The 20,782-nt window shown below is 33.2% G+C and overlaps 1 protein-coding gene across 2 annotated transcripts in view; it reads left to right on the top strand.

Moving 5' to 3' along the window:
• The first annotated feature begins 1,253 nt into the window (after positions 1-1,253).
• The window catches only part of LOC123680800 (ecdysone receptor), a 244,822-nt gene continuing 225,293 nt past the window's right edge, over positions 1,254-20,782 (top strand). Inside the window, exons 1-2 of one of the 2 annotated variants that reach the window (XM_045618899.1) lie at positions 1,254-1,467; positions 1,863-1,892. The gene's annotated coding sequence lies outside the window, so the exon portion shown is untranslated. The remainder of the gene's footprint in view (positions 1,468-1,862; positions 1,893-20,782) is intronic. The other variant, XM_045618897.1, reaches the window with a different exon arrangement.

The following is a 20,782-nucleotide window of genomic DNA, read 5'->3' as shown; positions in this document are numbered from 1 at the left end:
TATTGTTCTGACCTGTATTGTCGCGTTTATTATCGAGTTTGTACGATTCAAGTCTTATAAAATGCCAGACATCTTCTTTTCAAATTTAGAATATGCATTAGAAATGTTTGTTTTTGTTTGTCAAAGAAAGACATGAATCACTTAAAAAAACAAAAAGAGCCCTTTGTAACAAAACAGAATGTGTTTAGAGATTAATGGCGGTATTTTTGAACATTTATTAAAACGGCCGGCGCTATAATTAAAACTTGTTAATGTAGGAAATTTTGTTTGTAATTACGCTATATTTCGAAAACAAATAAGAATCTCATAAGAACATATGGGTTTTTAAATTTATTTTCACGTGTTTAATACGCACCTGGCGTTTGGTGCGTTGCACTCACCCTATATGAAACCCTTGAAGCCCCTTGATTGAAGAAAACTATCGGATTATAGAGATGAAACATTATTTCATTAAATTCGAATGCCCCTACGTCCAACACAAGTTAATTCAATGAAAAAGTTGTTAAATATATTCTTCTTGGAATTCAAATTCGTTGGAAAAAGTAGAAAATGCTGCCCTCCAATATTCGCCGCACCTCTAGAGAGCCCCTTCGGTTTCAGGATCTTCTGCTGAGTTTCGACTTTATAAAACGCTTAAACATTTTGTTTTTCTTAAGATTGAGTAAAACAATTCGGATAAGCGGATGAACCATTATTTTGAATTCGAATACGCCCACGCTCAACACTAGTTAATTTGTTATAAAAATCACGTGACATTCGTTGAAATTCAAAAAAATGTTCCATGCATTCTTCTAGGAATTCGGCAAACTAAAATTTGCGGATACGGCAAAATCTAAAGTGGGCCCTGCACGCTCATCCTCGCTCCCTAGAAATTGAAGGGATGCGGAATGCTCGAATACTCCAAACTCAGGCCCATTCAATAAAACTCAATGTTTTTTTTTCGGATTGCAATTACAGTAATAACTCCCCAGTGGATTCAGAACACTCCGTCGGACATCCATGTGTGACTGAAACGTGAAATCAATCCAGTCACTGCGTGCGCACCTTCTGTTACCCTAAACAATCACCCACGCATCAATTAAACGAAGTCACCCTTTCGAGATCGAGAATATCTCCGAACTCCGAACAAAAAGCAAGCAGAAACGCCGACACCGCTCGATCATAGTTGAGGAGGCATAGCGTGCGTACGAACCCAGCGTACGCGCAAGCCCGGCAACCATTGCTACAACGTTGTGACGGCGAGATTGCGCACGAAGATAGTCGACAGTCTGTCTTTCGTCACGATCGTGCACGGTCGCGAGCCTTGCGTTCGTTTAGTCATATTTCAACCGTTTAACCCCCTCGTTTATTTACACGTACCTTTAAGGTGCTCTTCAGGGGCACACAGACGGTGTTCGATCGAGTGTGGGTGGATGAAATGATCGGTTTTTACCTCGAAATGGATTAATGGTTCACTTTTCCACAACTGTAAGTAACTTTCTATTCAGTAGGTCGCTGTTCTCGTTAGGTTGTCATCTCGGTCATGTGTCTCTTGGATGCGTGTTGTAATGCGTTTTCCTAATCTATTCGCGGCTGCCTCAACCCATATCTTGTGTCACCGCGAATACCTCGTTGACTTTCATTGATTCAACTGTTTGTACACTGGATTTGTTGCTGTTTACTGGCTACTATATCGGAAAGCCGGCTTTTGTGATTACCTAACCATATCGCTATTCCTGGAACATACTCCGTTCTGATCATTTCTTTTTCATTCCATTCAGGGAGCAATTGTAAACATATCATTCGGAACAATAAAATACTTTTCATCACACCATTGTTTTCATTTGCATCTCACCAATCGTTTTTATTGTTTCCATTTGTAGGTTATCTTTGAAGATTAATGAAGAATATAGGTAAGTATTTTTCTTCTGGCCATGACAATTCCTAGGATTTAAAACAGTTCAATTTCTCACAGAGAAGATTTGATGATATACAGAATTCACGAACTCACGACTAAACGAAAGGAATCAGAAATTGGTGGAAAATAATGAAGTAAACAGAGGATTTATCTTGAATAATGGTTTGGATTTTGTCAACGGTATTATCTCCAGATGGTCCAGACCCAAGTTAATGATTAGAAAATAATGAAGTGAATGGATTATTGGCAGCAACCATAAGTGTTGATAACAAGTTCAATGGAAGAGATAAAAAAGATACTGCTTTATGATGCGTTAATCTTTGAGCTAATGATAATCAGATATATGATGAAATGATTGAAATGTAATGTACTGAAAGGTTACCATTCTGAAAGAAACATTAGATATAACACAATTTAATTGGGAATCACGATAAGACCTGTATTTGATCAACTTCAGTCATTTAAGATACTTGCTAATGAAAATAATTACATACACCCATACATAGTCTTCAAAAAATCCTAAAATGTAGCTTAATAAGTATCACAAAAATGAGCAGAAAGGATTGTGAGTATATTTCACAAATCACATGTAGTGTACACAAGGAAATATTCAGACATGACACACAAATAAACACACCTAAAGTGACAAATCTGATAACTTACGTCGTTTGATTTAAATTTTATGAAACATTTCGTTTCTTTTGATGAAACTTGCAAATTTGAGTCTTATGAGTTAACACCCTTTTTAGAGCTCGTTGATTTTCACTTCACAGTTTCAGTACAGATTTTTCAACATGAAATGAAGCAACTAATAAAAAAATACCAGGTATATTATGTAGGCATATATACGTTTTATCAAAAATAAGTTACTGTGAATTTATTATTTAAGAAATGCTTTCAAAAGCTCTGACAAAATTCGTTATTCTTATAAGAACTATCCCTAACACTCACATTCCACATGAAGCTTAATGTAATTCATTAAAAACACGTGGTAGCTTTTCCCGATTGTCGATGTATCCTACACTCTTGACATTCTGGCCAGAAGGTTATAAAGTGATTACAGAATATTATCTGTCCCTTATGTTGTACATAAGAGAACAAATGTGTCAGAATACACCAGATTTGTGTGAAGAAAACTCATGGATTTTATTCTACGATAACGCATCATCCCACTATACTCAACGCATTTGGTACTACAGAAGAGGATACTAAGTATATCAAAATATTTCAACAGAAACTTGGTAGATATATAGATAATATAACTATTATCATGATTTAAAATGAATTCAGGAAGAACTGAATACATAAAACAAAGCAGTCGTATTCTTCAAAAAATTTATCGAGATATTTCATATGAACCATTGAAAGATCAATATTTAATCTGGGAAATTATTCTAAAAATAAAATAATTCCTTGAAGTTGATTGCACATACAATTCTGATACAAAATCAATGAATTATTGTTAATATGTTCTTCATTCAAACAGTTTCACCTGTGGAAGTAATCAATCAGATGTGGAACCACAAATGCAGAAAATTTCGATGTTCTTATTTTATAGTGTTATAATATGAAAGACGTGAGTTCTATAGTTCTCGAGCTATCGTTTCTTTGAATCGCGTTGCAACAGTCAATAAAATATGATTGCATATGCCATTTCTAAGAAACCTATTGACTATTTTCAATATAAATCATTGGAGTCGTTATTGCCATCAGTCTACAATAAATAAATTGATTTATACTTGATGTGTATAACGTGAATTTTGATGACCTATTGTGATTCGAGCGGTTGTTACAATCTATACATATCAATAAGTATGAAACAGGCTGAGGTCCAATCGCAAGTAACTGAAGCCCAGGAAATATAATATTGATAGTCCTGTCCAGACGAGGCGTTTCTGGGTAGGGAAGTCTTACAGAACTGCAACCAGTGACCTTGAATATTTTTCTCTGACAGGGTTCAAAAAAATATACCGTTAGATTCACAGAATATTCTCAACTTTCTGAAGTTATGGACGCAGTCAATGGTCATATCTCAAATGAATCACCAACATGTCAAAATCAGTAAAATATTGCGTTAGAAGTGTTAGAATAAATTGTTATAAAACGTGTTGACATTCGTGGTTTATGCTTATCACAATCTAATCGTGGTTTCAACTTATAGTGTTTAATAGTGCATACGATTAGTGAAATTATTGCGGAAATATATTCATGAATATCAAAACTAATTCGATATCGAATCATCAAATTGAAGATTAGCATCTTTTCAAAGTCGAAAAATCTTCAACCAGAATGTAATAATCAACCACTCTTCTGTTTGTATTGATTTGGATTAGTTGTGTGTTATATAAGAATATACTTTGTCTGCGCATTTATGAACAAGGTGAAGAATTTACAACATTCATCAATAAAACTAGAGAATGTGAAATTAAAGAGATATGTGAACGTGTTCTCAGCATTCTTGGAATCCAAATTAAACTGGTAATTCCGAAAGGTTTTACTACTGCCTGCAGAAAACGTCATTTCATATTATCTTGGCATGAGGAAAACGCTGATCAAAAAGTAGGTATCCTTGAAACAAAAATGTCATCAGTATTTTAACTTAAAGAAACACTAGATTCTCGAAGTTTTCAAACAATACAGTTTTCACTATCGTATTCCTCACATTATAATTTATGTATCATTTATGTTGAATTTCAAAAAGTTTCATGGTGTAATGATGATGCTGAATTCATCGATTTACCGCAAACCAATAAATACAGATAATAGATACCATACGTTTCACTCAAATCACCCATATTGCCACAAATTGTCAGCTTAAAACAGTAGGTATACGTAGGTATACACAGAATAGTCAATATAGCTATGGTATAAGAGAATTTCAGCTGAAAGCCGAAAAGCATAAAACACAGCATTGAACAATGATCATAAAGAATCAATTCAACAAAATTCAGCAAGTATTATTACTAGAGTGTTTTAAAAGCATCAAATTACATGGAAAGTCAAATATGTGTTATTTTATTAACTCAATAAAGGATAAAAGCGAAAACATTGCTTCAAATTTAAAAAGATAAATTATTACATTTCATATATCAAAATTCATTTACTCGGAGAGTAAATAAAAACTAATAAAGGCACATATATACGAATACAATATCAGGAGTAGGATAGGGATAGAAGGAAAATACATAGTCCAGATCAGAACAAAAAACCCAAAGAAATTATGTTCAATGAAGACAAAATTTAACTCATGTAGAATATTGATAAGGTGAAGCACATATAGGTATTTGTTGACCAATACGATATTGAAAAAATTATGAAAAGAAACTTGAGCCTTTGCCTATTGAAAGTGAAATCTTCTAAAAGATCGAAGAAACATTGAATTATCAGTACTTAACTTCCTTTTGCATTATTATTTTTACAAAGAGTAAAAGAGTCACGTTTTCTGCATGTTATAATCAGAAATTATATTCATCAAAAAAAGTCATGGTATGACTGTATTTGTAGAATAAAAAAGCGAAGTTGTATAGTATTTTCACAGCAATTTAAAAATCAAATTCCGTCAAATAAATGAGGCAATCAACCATAAAATTATTCATTGAGTTTTTCTCCCTCCTGTTTCAGAATTAGGATTTTATTGTATCCTTGAAGGGAGTTCCAGTCAATATGCTGTGCATATATTTGTAGAAGAAGAAGACTATCCTTTCTATGTGAACATAAGTATTGTACAGAAAGTCATTTTCTTAATGTTTTGCTTTGTTTTATGAATTATTGAATTATTATTCATATTATGTTTGAAACTTTTATTAGAGAAATATTAAAATATTCCTCTTAATATATTCAGTGGAATAAAAAACTGGACTCGGTGAAATTAACGAACCATTTGGAATTTCAAGAACTAGAACTATTTATCATAAAAACAATCGTCCTTATGATTTCAAGCGGTGTTGAAAAATGGGTATAATAAACTTAATTCCATTCCTCAACATATTCCAAAACAAAGAGCCTTGAGGTACAGATCATTATCTTTCACAACTCTCGCGTTTTAAGGTTTTAAACATCTCCAAGGTCGAATTCAGAATTCATACACGCTGAGCGACTGAATATCGTCATTTTGCTACGAATAATTTAGAAATCATACCGGTTCCTTCCAATACAATTTTTCTGGTATCCTCGCCTTGAACGCTATATTTTGTTATTTTAATACGTCTCGTGACAAATGACCATATACAAAATTCATATTGTTCGAGAACTTTGTAAACCGTTGGACGAAAACGTATACTTGAAATTTACGAGTGTTAAATACAGGTACCAATCTGTTTTATGGTAATGCTATGTGCAAACATAAATTTTGTCACTTGAGGAAGTCAGGGAAACGTATGGAGATTTGTGTGGCGAATGTTTAGAATTATGTAAAACGTATTGAATCGATTCTCAGGAGTCAATAGCTGTTATATTTCTCCTTTTGGAGATATATGTGACAACAAATAACTTTCGAACGAAGAACGGTCCAAGTAGACAACAAAAAATATTATGAATATTTAACGTAAAACATTTAATTGAAAATATAAATATCTCTTGAAAAAGAAATTTGTAGTGAACCTAATAATATGATGATAGAAATATCTATTTTCTTCATCTTCACTTATAAATTAATGTCACTTAAATAATTCTTTTTCATATATTTGTTATTTTATGTTCCTCATTTCTATTACCGAATTTAAAGATGTAAGATCTATGTTAATCGATTTTTTATTTGAACTCATATCACAGTGTGACACATCTCGTAATGAAAAGTTAGGTCCGGATCTAGAGTGCCACGTTGATCTTGATGGCTAAACTACACTGCGCAAAAAAATTAACGCACATTCTGAAAATCTCAATTTCAATGAAAGTTAACTCTACATTGACTTTATAACTTATTTTTTATGTTCTCTCGGGAAGGTTTTGAACGAAACAAGACACATTAAATGGAAGAAAAATTCAGGATTTCACCGAATCTCATGTGAAAGAAGAGAAATAAACAATTTTCAAAATACTGGAATGCTGATAAGTGATTTAATACTTGGTATTTCCACCCCTTGCGTTAATTACAGCTCGGCAACGACGTTTCATACCCAAAATGAGTGATCTCAAAATGTTCTGATCTAATCCTTCCCAGATTTCTCTGAGTTGAATTCCTAAGTCTTAAGAGTAGCTGGATGATTTTCTGAACTTCTCAGCCTTCTATTGAGGTTGTCCCAAACCTGCTCAATCGGATTGAGATCTGGACTTCTTGCTGGCCATTCCATTCGAGAGACTTCAACCTCTTCAAGGTACTCTTGAACGATGCGCGCACGAGGAGGTCTGGCATTATCGTCCATAAAAATGAAATTTTCACCAATGTATGGGGCAAATGGCACTACATGCTCTTCAAGAATGTTCCTTATATACCTATCAGCATTCATAGCTCCATTATCAACGGCCACTAGGTCTGTGCGAGCAGTCAAAGATATTCCACCCCATATCATAATTGATCCTCCCCCAAAACCAATAGTATTCAGGAAATTGCACTGAGCATATCTTTCATGTGGACGTCTGTATACAAGGGAACGTCGATCACAATGGTAGATACAGAATCTAGACTCATCTGTGAAGAGAACTCTTTCCCAATCAGCCTCTTCCCAATGGATATGCTCGCAAAATCCAAACGCGCCCTTCGATGGGCTGGGGTAAGAGCTGGGCCTCTTGCCGCGACACGAGGCCTTAAATCATATTCTCTGAGGCGATTTCTTATTGTCTGAGTGCTAATTTGCACCCCATGAGTTTGCTCAAGCTGATTTTGAAGGAGGCGAGCGGTTGCAAACCGTTGTCTCAACGAAGAAACTCTCAAGTAACGTTCTTGAATGGCAGTTGTTACCCGTGGTCTACCCTGTCCTGGTCTTCGGACATTCATACCTGTCTCCTTGAATTGCTGCAACATTCTGGACACACTTGTATGGGAAACTCCAAACCTTTCTGCAATATTTGTGTATGTCCACCCTTCTTCTCGCAAAACTACCGCTTGGGCACATTCCTCTTGGGTCAAATTGCGTGTTTCGCGTTGCATAGCGATCGAGAGTAGATAATCAAACGAAAGAAAAACTATTGATCACTAGAATTGATCGAGAACAACTGATTTCAGAATGGAGCCAATACATTGAAAATCTGATAATCCCATCTTTCTTTATTCCTGCTGGTAAAAAACATCTGTATTGAAGAAAAACGTTGAAAGTGGATAACATAGGCATGCATAATTCTGATAAAAGTAATTATCTTTGAGAACACCTTCAGTTGTAGAATAAATTTGAGATTTCCATAATGTGCGTTAATTTTTTTGCGCAGTGTAGTTATTCTGTAGGTATAACCGTTGGGAATTTTGTGTCCCTTGTAAATGCAAAACTTCGAATTCGATTGGAAGCATTCAGATGTGAAATAATAGTTTAAAAGTCCATGGAAAACTTTATGTTAATCACGTTACCAGAATCAGAGAAAATTCAAGAAAAAATCATCTGCATCAGATTTGATTGTATTGATATTTTGTGTGTAGAAATAAAATAACAATTATTGAACAGTTCTGAATTTCGTGCAAAATTCATTCAATATTGAACCCAATATTTCCAATAATCTTTTATCATCAAAAACCACAATCTGTCTATATTCTGTAATAACCCACAAAAAAAGTGCATGAATAGACGAGCGCTCAAAACTCTTGACACCAATTCCTTTCTTGCATTTTTTATTCATATCTTGAAAAAATACAATTTCCACCATACACCTAGATTCTTAGTGGGGTAGATCACATTTTTTCAGTAAATTAATTTATATAATAATCTTTTTTGTATTCTCTTCAAAATTTTCAATTATATCATCACCACTTCAGTTGTTTACTTGACGTAAACGTTTTCCAGTATTTCTACGCGACCATTGAAATTAGTTTTATGCCCGATAATTCACCAAAGACAACGCAATGCTGTGAAGTGAATCCAATCATTTAGCAAGACTGGTAAAAAAGTTGCAACCGTTGTATTTCATTGTAATACTGTTACAGAAAGTAAGCACCTTCATATTTATTCGGTTGCTTCATTCTGTTTAGAAACTGTTATGAAAATAATTGTTGCATTGAAGCCAACCAGTGGAAACGACAATATAATTTGGAGAATTAAGTCATATCCGAAATTATTGAAACGGAATATGAAAATAATGCAGAAGATGGACAAAATTGATGTTGATCATCTCATTGATCACAAATGTGGATAAAATATTTTCTGTAATTTTCCTGAATTGATATTAGAGTACTAATTTTCATCATTATTCTTCCAATGTTTTCACCGTCATAAATAATATTTATTTATTCGATTATCAATTTCTGGTCATTAGTCTACCAAAAAAAACACATTCCAATGGTCATTTTAACCCATGTTATTATTTTTTGTTCAGGACCAAATTTGCTACAGGCTAAATTCGCTTATAATTATAGTCAATTTAGTGTCCATATTATTAAAATGATTAAGTGTATCATCTATACATTATAAATGATTATGATTGATACCTTCGTCGACGAATTAGATGACGTTGAATTAATAAAGACTTCAAGTGACGTAACCTAGATTTTTGGTATTTGAAATGTAATGAACAATGAACGAATGCAGATTATCATTGAAACAACATGAATTTGCGAGAAAATATTTATTTTTTGTAAATTCTGGAAAATTTCGAAACATTGCGAACCTAAGAAGTGATTCAATAGTGAAAATATTTGGTTTCATCTTAGTGGCGCCACATATTATTTAGCACATAAATCTTGTTCTGTGAATCCGATATCATGAAGAAGTTATTGCCAGAAATGCCGATTACCATTAAGAAACAAAAAATTGTAATTTATTGCAGAGCATCTATTCTATATAAAGTTGGTGGAAAAACATCCTGTAGAATCAATTTAAAATAAACCGAAGAATCAAATTCTTTGTGTCTTTGGTGAAACAGAATAGCAATTATATCAACATGTAATTGAATATTATAACTATATATTTGGATTCGTAGAAAATGAGGATAGTGGTTAAATATCGATTAATAATTATTACCATAGAATGTCCCTCTAGAGGAAGTCAAATTAATGTCTAATTCATTTTCAAAAAGAGTGCTCAATTTATTGTCATTCAATTCTCCGATTCATAGCCTTCAAAATTAATGGATCTAATAATTATCAAGCCACATGAATTTAATTTATAGCAGTAAGCCAATGGTTTATGAATTAGGATTTGAACCTTTCGTTAAAAGCAATGGAATTTAATTAAATTAAAAGATTATGATAAATAAGCTCTGAATAGATATGCATTGAAGAAGTATAAATTATTTATATAAAATATAAAAAATATGCATTTAAATTTGCATTTGATAAATGGTTATACAGGGTGAGTCTTTGACTTGTACATATATTTCAACCGAAGATTCCTGAGGTCAAAAGAAACACTTTTTTCCTTTATAGTTTTTTCCGATTCGGCCCGGTTACAAAGATACAGGCTGTTGAAAATCGATAAAAAAATGTGATTTTCAGCTATATCTCGTAAATGGTTCTATTGAAGGAAATGGAATTTGGGATATAGCTTTTCCTTGATGTGATACATCTTATCCGAACACAAGATTCCCTACACATCTTTCAGTTTCTTCATTATGAACATTACATCACATAAAAATACCAGAAATTCGAACAACCCAACTCTTAAAAATAATTTGAACGTTCATTGAACAATATTTGGCTAATTTGAAGAATGAAAGTATTCTTCATATTTTCTCCTACAAAGCGCCGTTTTCGAGTAACTTGATCTTAAAAAAAAAAATTATCGGTGAAATTCGAAAAATTGGGTACTTTGGCTAAATGCAACTCTGTTCTGTTGTGGAAAAAAAAAACAACGGAAATGAATATTTACTATGATGTCAAGTTCTCAGATTTTAGAATTGAAGTACTAGCCAACTTAGTTTGAAAATGAAGTTATTTGAATAAGCTCACCTCAACTCTTCTATTTGATTACAAATTACTGAACTTTGACCCAGCTCTTATAATAAGAAGATACTTCATTAAAATCAACATTCTATTTTGAAAAGTCCAGATTTCCCATAAACCCATGTTCAAAAAAGTTTTCACAAAATAGTCCCATTATAATGGCAACAGTCAATATCCCACTAAAGACTGCTGCTATCGAACAATACTGTATTCTTCGAGGGTCATTCAAACTCACATCGAAACATACCACTAAGTGCATACTAGACAAATTTTCATGTGATTGAGATTAAATACTTTTCTTCTTTTGATATTCCATAAATTCATCCTAGAGCATATGATTGACATACTTCCAAGAGTGCCATAATTGTTTTGAATATGAAAACAAATAGGTGAGTTGAAAGAAACAGAATATTCAACTGTGGATATTTATATTGAATACTTCTCATTTATTTTCAATTGCAAAATCAAGATGCATCAAGTAGTAGAGTTGGCTATAATGAAGGTACATATTATAGAACAAATTTGATTACAAGTGGAGTCTAACATTTTCCATTGATTACAGAGCCATAAAACTTCATTTCCATATTTTCACACTGGTGGCTTCAAAAATATTGATGCAGATCATTATTTTTATGAGATAGTTGGAACAAATCAAATGCTTCATTTCATAAAGGAATTACTTTCTATCAGAATGCATACTTATTTATTTTGTATCCACACAATTATTTTGGAAATTGTTTTTAAATTTCTCGAAAATATGTATGGAACTTCAATATTCTGTTGGGATTCTTCAAATCTTCGATGATTTTCATTGCAAGCTAACATAATAATCATAATATCAAATATCATAATAACAACAACAGTGTAATCTGTAAATAGTGTAAATGAATATTTTAGGTTAGAACATAGATTATTCGAACTGCTGTGTTTAAATTTGCAACACTCGAAATTTAAGGTTCAAACTTAAAACCACAGACAACTAGTCTGTGTTAGAACTTTTACAGATTTATTTGAGAATGTGAGGTTAATTGTACGAAATGAAATAAACAACGATATATTATAAATGCGATATAATAAATGAATGGATATGAAGTATGACTATCAGAGCTAAGCTAATATGGGTGGTAGCGAGCTCAATTCGTTATGATTATCGAAATAGAAAATCAAGAGAAAAATATTTAATCTTTATCGTCAATGAAATTGGGATAATTGTATTACAAATACTACTTTGTTCTACAAATGGAATGTTAAAAGTGAGTTTATGATGGTTTTTCCAATCTAGTAGCTTATTCCCAAGGTTCAAATTGTATATCTTATACTTGCGAAAACTTCAGTGTTCCGGTTACCAGGGGTGAATTAGCTCATTATGAAAATTTAAAATGGCTATATCTTTTTAACAGGGCCGAATCGGAAAAAATGGTAAATGAAAAAAGTGTTTCTTTTGACCTCAAGAATCTTCGGTTAAAATATATGTACAAGTCAAAGACTCACCCTGTATAATATAATGGCAGAACATAATATCATAGATTTTTCGTATTGTAGATTCGCCTGGAATATTTCATTTGCTAGGTTCTTCCAAAAAGGTTTTAAAAACTCAATTTTTCAATTTTGCTATTGGTATATCCGCATAAATATACCTATTAGAGCTTCAGCTTCATATAATTCTTCGTTAAATGATGAACGACTGGGATCAGTTTTAATATAATTCTTACTAACATCTGTTGCTGATTTTTTAAGGTTTGGTTCTTATTTTTGGGTGCTCACTGGTCAATGTCCAATTTACTCATCGAAACACCGAATTTAATTCTCTTTCTGTGTTTTCTGAAGTCACAAACTACTTCCACTCAAATCGAAATTCCGGTTTATCCTCATTTCAAGTTCTTCTTCGATAACATTTAGTTTTCATTTTAGATATAGGGTTTGCTTAAGTCAAACCCCCCTATTTTATGACGTTGAATTGACCGAAAGAATAAAAAGGATAGGTTTTAATTTCAGAAACCTTCAGCTTTAATGAATTTGAGTTGTCCAAACTCATGATCTTCTCATCAACACCCTGTATATTCTTTTCCAAACCGAAAACAGTCTTATAATACTACGTACTGATAGAATCGATGATTAAAATGGACTGTCGAAAAACACTTTTTCTGCAGAAATATTCGAAAAAATATGAGTCCTCGTTGCCACCATTTTTTATGAAAATCCCGTCAACCGTTAAGTTTTGACCCAAGTTGGCATATCGCTGCAATTGTCATCCAATAAGCTATATAATGGTGCAATAATATACTGGGTGTGCTATTTGAAATAAGAAAGCAGTAGCCTGTTTCCGGTAGGTATAACCGGAAGTTGTAGAAATCTGAAAATATTCAAGGGAGAAAGACCCTTGTCTCAAACCTCAACATGCAAATTTTCAGATCGAAATTGAGTTTTGTTTACCAGAAACGTCTAAAAGGTCATCGTGGTGAATCACCCTGTTTTGCCCTGCTCAGGAAAAACTGTAAAACAGATAAGATTTTCGGAGCATATACCGCATTCTTCGTGTTCAGTTGATTTGTAAGTAAATATGCATATATGGTAGCCATATAAAAGGTCCACTAGAATTTTTCCGTAATACGAATCATTTCGGAAAATGACAAGGAAGGTCAATTAAGTACTCAATTTAATAAACCAATTTGACTCAATACGATAAAATCGAGGATAAAATTAATAAGATTTCTTACCGTTCATTTTTAAACAGTGATATTTTTTTCCACATTTTATCTCACTTCCTGTAACATTTCAGTTATGTCATTACATGCCAACCGAGATGCAAACACTATTCAACCTTCCATAAAAAATTGAAAACTTTCTTCTTTCAGTGTATGAAAAGCGCAAAATTGCTTCTTACTTTGTATATTTCTGTTTGATATAACGTTGATAAATATCTTGAACATAGGCGTACACTGAGAGGAAAATATCGTGTGAAAATTATATCGTTGCCAACTTGACCTCGAAATTTCCCAATGCAAACCGCGATCGCCGTGCAGAATTTTTGTTCCTGTCTATTGTTGATGTTACAGAACGTACTGCAAGTTGTACATTAGTCACGAACAATCCTTCGTAACTCAAAGTGTTCGACGTTAACATTGGACCACCTATAAATACCATGTTACTCGATTCAATCGACAAAGAACAAAAATACCCACTCAAACCGATAGCATCGTACAATATTGTAAATTGTAAACCGCAATGTAACAGGTAACGATGCCGGACATCCCACGCAAAGATGCTATTTCCCATCTTCCAGTTCGCGAATCGGTCCAAGAAAAAAATCGAGAACAACTATCGATTTTGTAACACCGCAGAAACAAGAGTTGCTTCGTGTACCGCTTTTGAGAATATCGGATAAAAATCGAACAAACTATTATTGGAATGGAAAAATGTCCGACCGGTTTTTTCGCATGAATTATTGATTATTTGTAGGGAATCCACTGTGTTTTGTTGTTGTTCTGGGAAAATCCAATTCGAAGAATGCTTTTGGAAGATTATCTTTATTCTTGTATGCATAAACTGAGTTTAATGTTGAACGCTTTATGATAAACTGAACTTAAATGTTCAAAGCAATTTTTTAAACGCTTATATTTATTAGACATTAGGAAAATCATATTAATGACAAAAGTGACAAAAAGTAGATCTGTGAGCTAGATAAAAATGATAATAAATCAGTTGATTCAAATACAATAAGTGCAAGTTCAAATTAAACTCAGAAATAAACTGTGTGTTATCTCGGGAACAACTGTTTACGGATAGATTTATACAGGATGCTCCTTAATGATAGCTAATATTTGAGGGGTGATCGTTGGAGCCTTTTGAAAAACAAACTTCATATGAAAGTATGTAGTAAACGTGCTAACTTTTGAGATACAGGGTGGTAAGGTTTACAGAAAGAAAAACATTTTCTGTAACCCAGTAATGCTATTGCAACTATTTCTATGAAATTTGGTACACATTTTCACTCCAACAAGGTACATTCTCTCGTGGACAAAGTATTCTAATATTTTTACTAGTAGAGTCTGTATCGCTTTTGCATTGAATATTTGTGAAAAAAAAAATTGAAAAGTGAAATTTAGAAATTATATTTGAAATTCTCGTTTATTTCCAAACAAAAAAAAAAAGAAAATGTATCTTGGTGATGTGAAAACGTGAACCATTTTGATTAAAATATTTTTAATAGCATAGAAACAACCTCTCAGTATTTTCAAACTACATGATCATTGTAGTTATAAAAAAAATATTTTTTTCTAGATACTTCACCACCCAGTATCTCAAAAGTTAGAATGTACGCAACTTACGTTCATATGAAATTTTTTCTTAAAATGGCTCCAAGAAGGTTTAACGACGAGTTAACTATAGTATAAAATAAATGAACTAAATGGAAAATAAAACTTGTTTCGAGGTGCTTTGTATTATACTTCATACTAATCATATTTTCATACTTAACTTACCAATCGGATATTTTCATGAGCTTACATACAGTATCCTGAGGTTTTTCCTTAAAAAAATTATTTGTATTATCAATTATTCAATTTCTATATCACAACATTATTTTGATCTTTTTTGTTCGGTATTATTTTTCATCTTGTAACAAAATTATTAAATCATGCTATTGTCCTGAATCCTTCTTCCAGTTTCAACTCAAATTGTGGATTAAAAGTGGCTAAAAATGAATTTCAAAGATTCTTTAATTCAGATACATACGTATTAAAAATTGTTATTAGTCTGAATATTGCATCGATCTCGAATTGTAGAAACTGCTCTGCGTATATTTTTTAACTCATTAGATATATGTATATTATTATTTAAATTTGGGATGCTCCATTTTTCGGTAAATTACATTTTTCGGCAACCGTCCGGGAAGTGCTCACTTCCCGGACGCTTTTTCTCTGAGAAAGTAGCATTTCCTGGCCTAGTCCGGAAAGTACGTACTTCCCGGACTAGGCCGGAAAAGAATCATAGAATCCATAGTAACCGAGATAACGGCTGACAGTTCATATGAAATTAGTTGTCAAAAATTTGCATGTTTTTTGATCGCAATCGCAATAAAATATGGAAAGCAGCAGCGATAGTGTCATTTTACATGGTTGCCGAAAAAATATTGTACGCAACACGCCCGAAAATGTTTTTTTTGGACCACAGACTGGAATTTTGTCTATTCGTCCAAAAAAAACCCTATTTTCCGGACTTGTTACGTAAATTACTATTTTGAATATTCTTAAAAACTCCGTTGATATTAGAGTCGAAAATATTCATTTCGATCTGTTCGAATTCAATATAGAATACCGAATGTGTTTTCGTTATGCATATAGATAAAGAAAGGAAATGAGATAAATCCAATTGTATGCCCAGTGAGGCCTCAAATTCACGAATCACGGCCATCTGACTAAATATTATAATTCATATAACTTTCTATGTTCACAATGTTTGAGTTCTGTGTTATCTCGGTGGTGTAAGCATCAAAAGGACAGGAGTGCATTAGCCGAGGCATAAGCCTGTTAAATGCTTAGAACTTTGCACCTGAGCCGAATCTGGAAAGGGGGCTAATGAAAAAAGTTTTTCATTTGATGAGAGAAATCTTTAATTACTTTGAGGCTCATCTTGTTTCTAGCTGAGATATTATTTAAAGAAGCTGAATGAATTTGATTGCGGGTTCTGATATTCGAAATGTAGTCGATGTTGAGGTCAGTAGTGAGGAAGTAATGAGTCAAAGGAAAGTGAAAAGTAATGTACTGATTATACAACTCATTTTTTGATGAACCAATAAAATAAAAATTGATTGTTGAATGCTTTATCAGGTATCCTTTTTCCATAACTTCACAATAGCTAAATCGTTAAACTGAGAAAAACATTAACTCTTTTGAAACACGAATGAATTTTTATGAATAAATCACATCGTTAACTATTTTTTATCATGAATTGATAATTTCGAAATTAATCAAATTATGTTCCGCTACTGCTATAGTGTCCCGTCAAACAAGGAGTGACGAATGTTGGCATCAAAACAAATGCATCAGTTACAAGGCGATTTCCATTCCTCTTATAAATGCTCTAAGTTGGTGAACCTATGCTCTTGTAATATTATAACTGAATATATAGGACACAATACTGCAATAATCAGTAATCGTGGTGAATAACATGAATAATATTAATACTTTTGAATTCCATTTTTCAATTTAAGACAATGTGACGCCATTCATCTAACTTTTATGAGAAAAGTTCTGGATGATGAACAGACTTTCTTTACAACCCGAAACTATCAACCGTGAACATTTCAGCATAATTCCGAATTTTCTTCTCGGATATTCACAAAGGTTTAACTTCTAAACGCCATAAGCTCTCACCCTAAAAAACCACTTCGACCACCCCTCACAACCGCCGCTGCCTCCTTCCAACATGAAATATAAAATATGGGTCTTGTCACCGTTTTCGCCTCTCAAAAGTGAATATAAATTTAAAATAAACGTGGGCCGGCGTGACAACTTATGTTAATTTATTGAAGCAACGTCTGCGTATACATTACAGGTACACAAAGTAGGTCTGCAGGACTGATTAATACATTTGCAAAAGTGCCAGGAAGACGGGCATCTGCATTTCCAAACAGTCCTGTTCAGGACTGCTCGGTACGTTTCAACGCCACGCTTATTTGACACAACCAATTGATTAGGAGTTCTATTTTCAACCATTGCGGTCTCTTGCTTTTGTTGAGGTTTGTTAGGATCCTCTCGTCTTTCTTTGTGCGTGTAAGGCGAAGTGACCAGATTCAAATATGGTGAATCTACTAAGCTTGCCGCAGAAATCTAATAAAAATCTACCAACATCGTTCAGAAATCTACCAAAAATCTACTGACATACTTTTTGACAAAATTTCACAGATAGCGCTGCATTATATTTTCACTTCATTCAGAATACACTTTATTCTAATGTCTCTTATGGTTAAATTTTACTTCATGAATAGGATAGATGCGTACAGATTCGAAAATAAAACAAGAATTATTTTGAGGAAATCGTGAAAGAATGGATCGAATTTTAACTATGACATCGTGAAAATCGTTCCTGTTATTTGTGTTTTTTTTCAGAAATTACTTACTCATTTCCATAAAAGTTCTTTTCCTAAATAACTCGGAATATTGCCAAAAACATGCAATCGTTGGCAAAGATTAAAAAAAAAAACAATGAAAAATAACCAAATACAAAATTCTTTGAATATGAGTGTTCGAGGTACTAGATACAAGATACGTTTCGAAATTGAATCTGAAATACTAATAAAAAAATCCATTTTTCGGAAATAGTTCAATGATCCTATTATTTAATGATTTATAGGGTTAAAGTTTGTAAGTACGATTTCAAGTAACGAAAATTATTTTGATAATTATATTTGACTTCAATAGTCTTTCTGAATTCAAATTAATAAATTCGATTCATGATCATCAATACTGCCGTTTGAATTGAGAAATGCGTGAGTATCTACAAAAAAATCACTCTTGGGATATTGAACTTCAAATACTTTCATTTGCGCCATCCACAGATTAAATATAATTAACATGCATTGTCATGTATTTCTTTTTCATATTAATTCAATAAAATCTGTGGATGAAATGACATTCTTCAAAGACAGTGCTTTTTTGATGGTCTTTTTTATATGCTTTCAACAATTGAACATTTGCTCCCATAGCCACATATTATAAAATAATATGAATCTAAATAATTGATTTGATTGGAAATACAAAGATATATCTTCGTAAAAATTCTCTATAAAATAAAGGTCATAAAAAAAACGATTTTGTTATGTGAAATGAATATATTTAAATCTGAAATATTCAGCTACTCAGATTTTTCAATGAAATTCCTGTTACAACAATTTTTTTTTCACTAAATAGAATACCAAATGTGAGATAATGGTATATTTTCAACTGAAGTTTAAACACCATCTGTTTTAAATGAGGTACCCTTCGGATATTCCATCATTCTTTGTATTCATTTTCACTCGACAGCCACCAAAGTTTTATAATATTATTATGTTTAAGTAGTTACGTTCTTCTAGATTCACGTAGAACGTAGAACCTCAATGAACAATGAATTGATTAATCGGAACATTCTGGAGTCTAGACATTTCCAACCGTCTCGGTTTTTTTAAAACTACTAAAATCTACCAAATTATTTCTTCCCACTAAAAACATCATGAACATGCGAAAAATCTCTAAAAAAGTAGATTTCTACTAAATCTGGTCACACTGATTAGGGGTTCTATTTCCATTGCGGTATGTTGCTTCTGTCGAGGTTTGTTAGGATCCTCTCGATTTCCTTTGTGCGTGTGAGGTTTAATTTTAGGCCGAGTAGAAAAGGGGAGAACAGAAAATTCGGATGGACTTTATCGTGCTGAGTTCTGCTGTTTTATTCGGCTTCCTGAAGAGATTGGCAGTTTGCTAGGGGAAGGGAGCGGTATCTATATAAAAATAAGTTCAAAAAGACCCAGATGAAAATAACGGAGGGAGTTGTTGTGTTTCGCATTTGTGTCAAAGGATTTCGCAATATGTTTCTGGCGGAAATGATGAACTGATTGACGATATGGCTTCGAAAAAAATATGTTGGGTTTCCTGGTTTGGTGACACGCTTTTGTGAACTTCAGAACCATTTATTTAGAAACCTTTGAATCTTGTATTCATATTGATAGAGTCTTTGTTTTTATAGATGATGCTTGATAGTAATATCCTTTGAATAAAGTACCCTGGATTCCTGGGTATTCCATAAAAAAATTCAGTAATGCAGTTAATCACAATACTCCAACTCATTGAAAGTGTCAGAAGAGAAAGTGAGACTTTTTGGAACTACACTGCGCAAAAAAATTAACGCACATTATGGAAATCTCAAATTTATTCTACACCTGAAGGTGTTCCCAATGATAATTATTTTTATCAGAATTATGCATGCATATGTTATCCCTTTCAACGTTTTTCTTCAATACAGATGTTTTTTTCCAGCAGGAATAAAAAAAGATGAGATTATCAGATTTTGAATGAATTGGCTCCATTCTGAAATCAGTTGTTCTCGATCAATTCTAGTGATCAATAGTTTTTCTTTCGTTTGATTTTCTACACTCGATCGCTATGCAATGCGAAACACGCAATTTGACCCAAGAGGAATGTGCCCAAGCGGTAGTTTTGCGAGAAGAAGGGTGGACATACACAAGAATTGCAGAAAGGCTTGGAGTTTCCCATACAAGTGTGTCCAGAATGTTGCAGCAATTCAGGGAGACAGGTATGAATATAGACCAGGACAGGGTAGACCACGGGTAACAACTGCCATTCAAGAACGTTACTTAAGAGTTTCTTCATTGAGACAACGGTTTGCAACCGCTCGCCTCCTTCAAAATCAGCTTGGGCAAACTCATGGGTTGCAAATTAGCACTCAGACAATAAAAAATCGCCTCAGAGAATATGATTTAAGGCCTCGTGTCGCGGCAAGAGGCCCAGCTCTTACCCCAGCCCATCGAAGGGCGCGTTTGGATTTTGCGAGAGAGCATATCTATTGGGAAGAGGCTGATTGGGAAAGAGTTCTCTTCACAGATGTGTATGTCCACCCTTCTTCTCGCAAAACTACCGCTTGGGCACATTCCTCTTGGGTCAAATTTCGTGTTTCACGTTGCACAGCGATCGAGTGTAGAAAATCAAACGAAAGAAAAACTATTGATCACTAGAATTGATCGAGAACAACTGATTTCAGAATAGAGCTAATACATTCGAATCTGATAATATCATATTTTTTTATTCCTGCTGGGAAAAAACATCTGTATTGAAGAAAAACGTTGAAAGTGGATAACATCTGCATTTAAATTC

This window comes from Harmonia axyridis, chromosome 5 (genome assembly GCF_914767665.1).
Source record: "Harmonia axyridis chromosome 5, icHarAxyr1.1, whole genome shotgun sequence".
Taxonomy (NCBI): Eukaryota; Metazoa; Arthropoda; class Insecta; order Coleoptera; family Coccinellidae; genus Harmonia; species Harmonia axyridis.
This window is presented reverse-complemented; position numbering and strand designations above follow the sequence as displayed.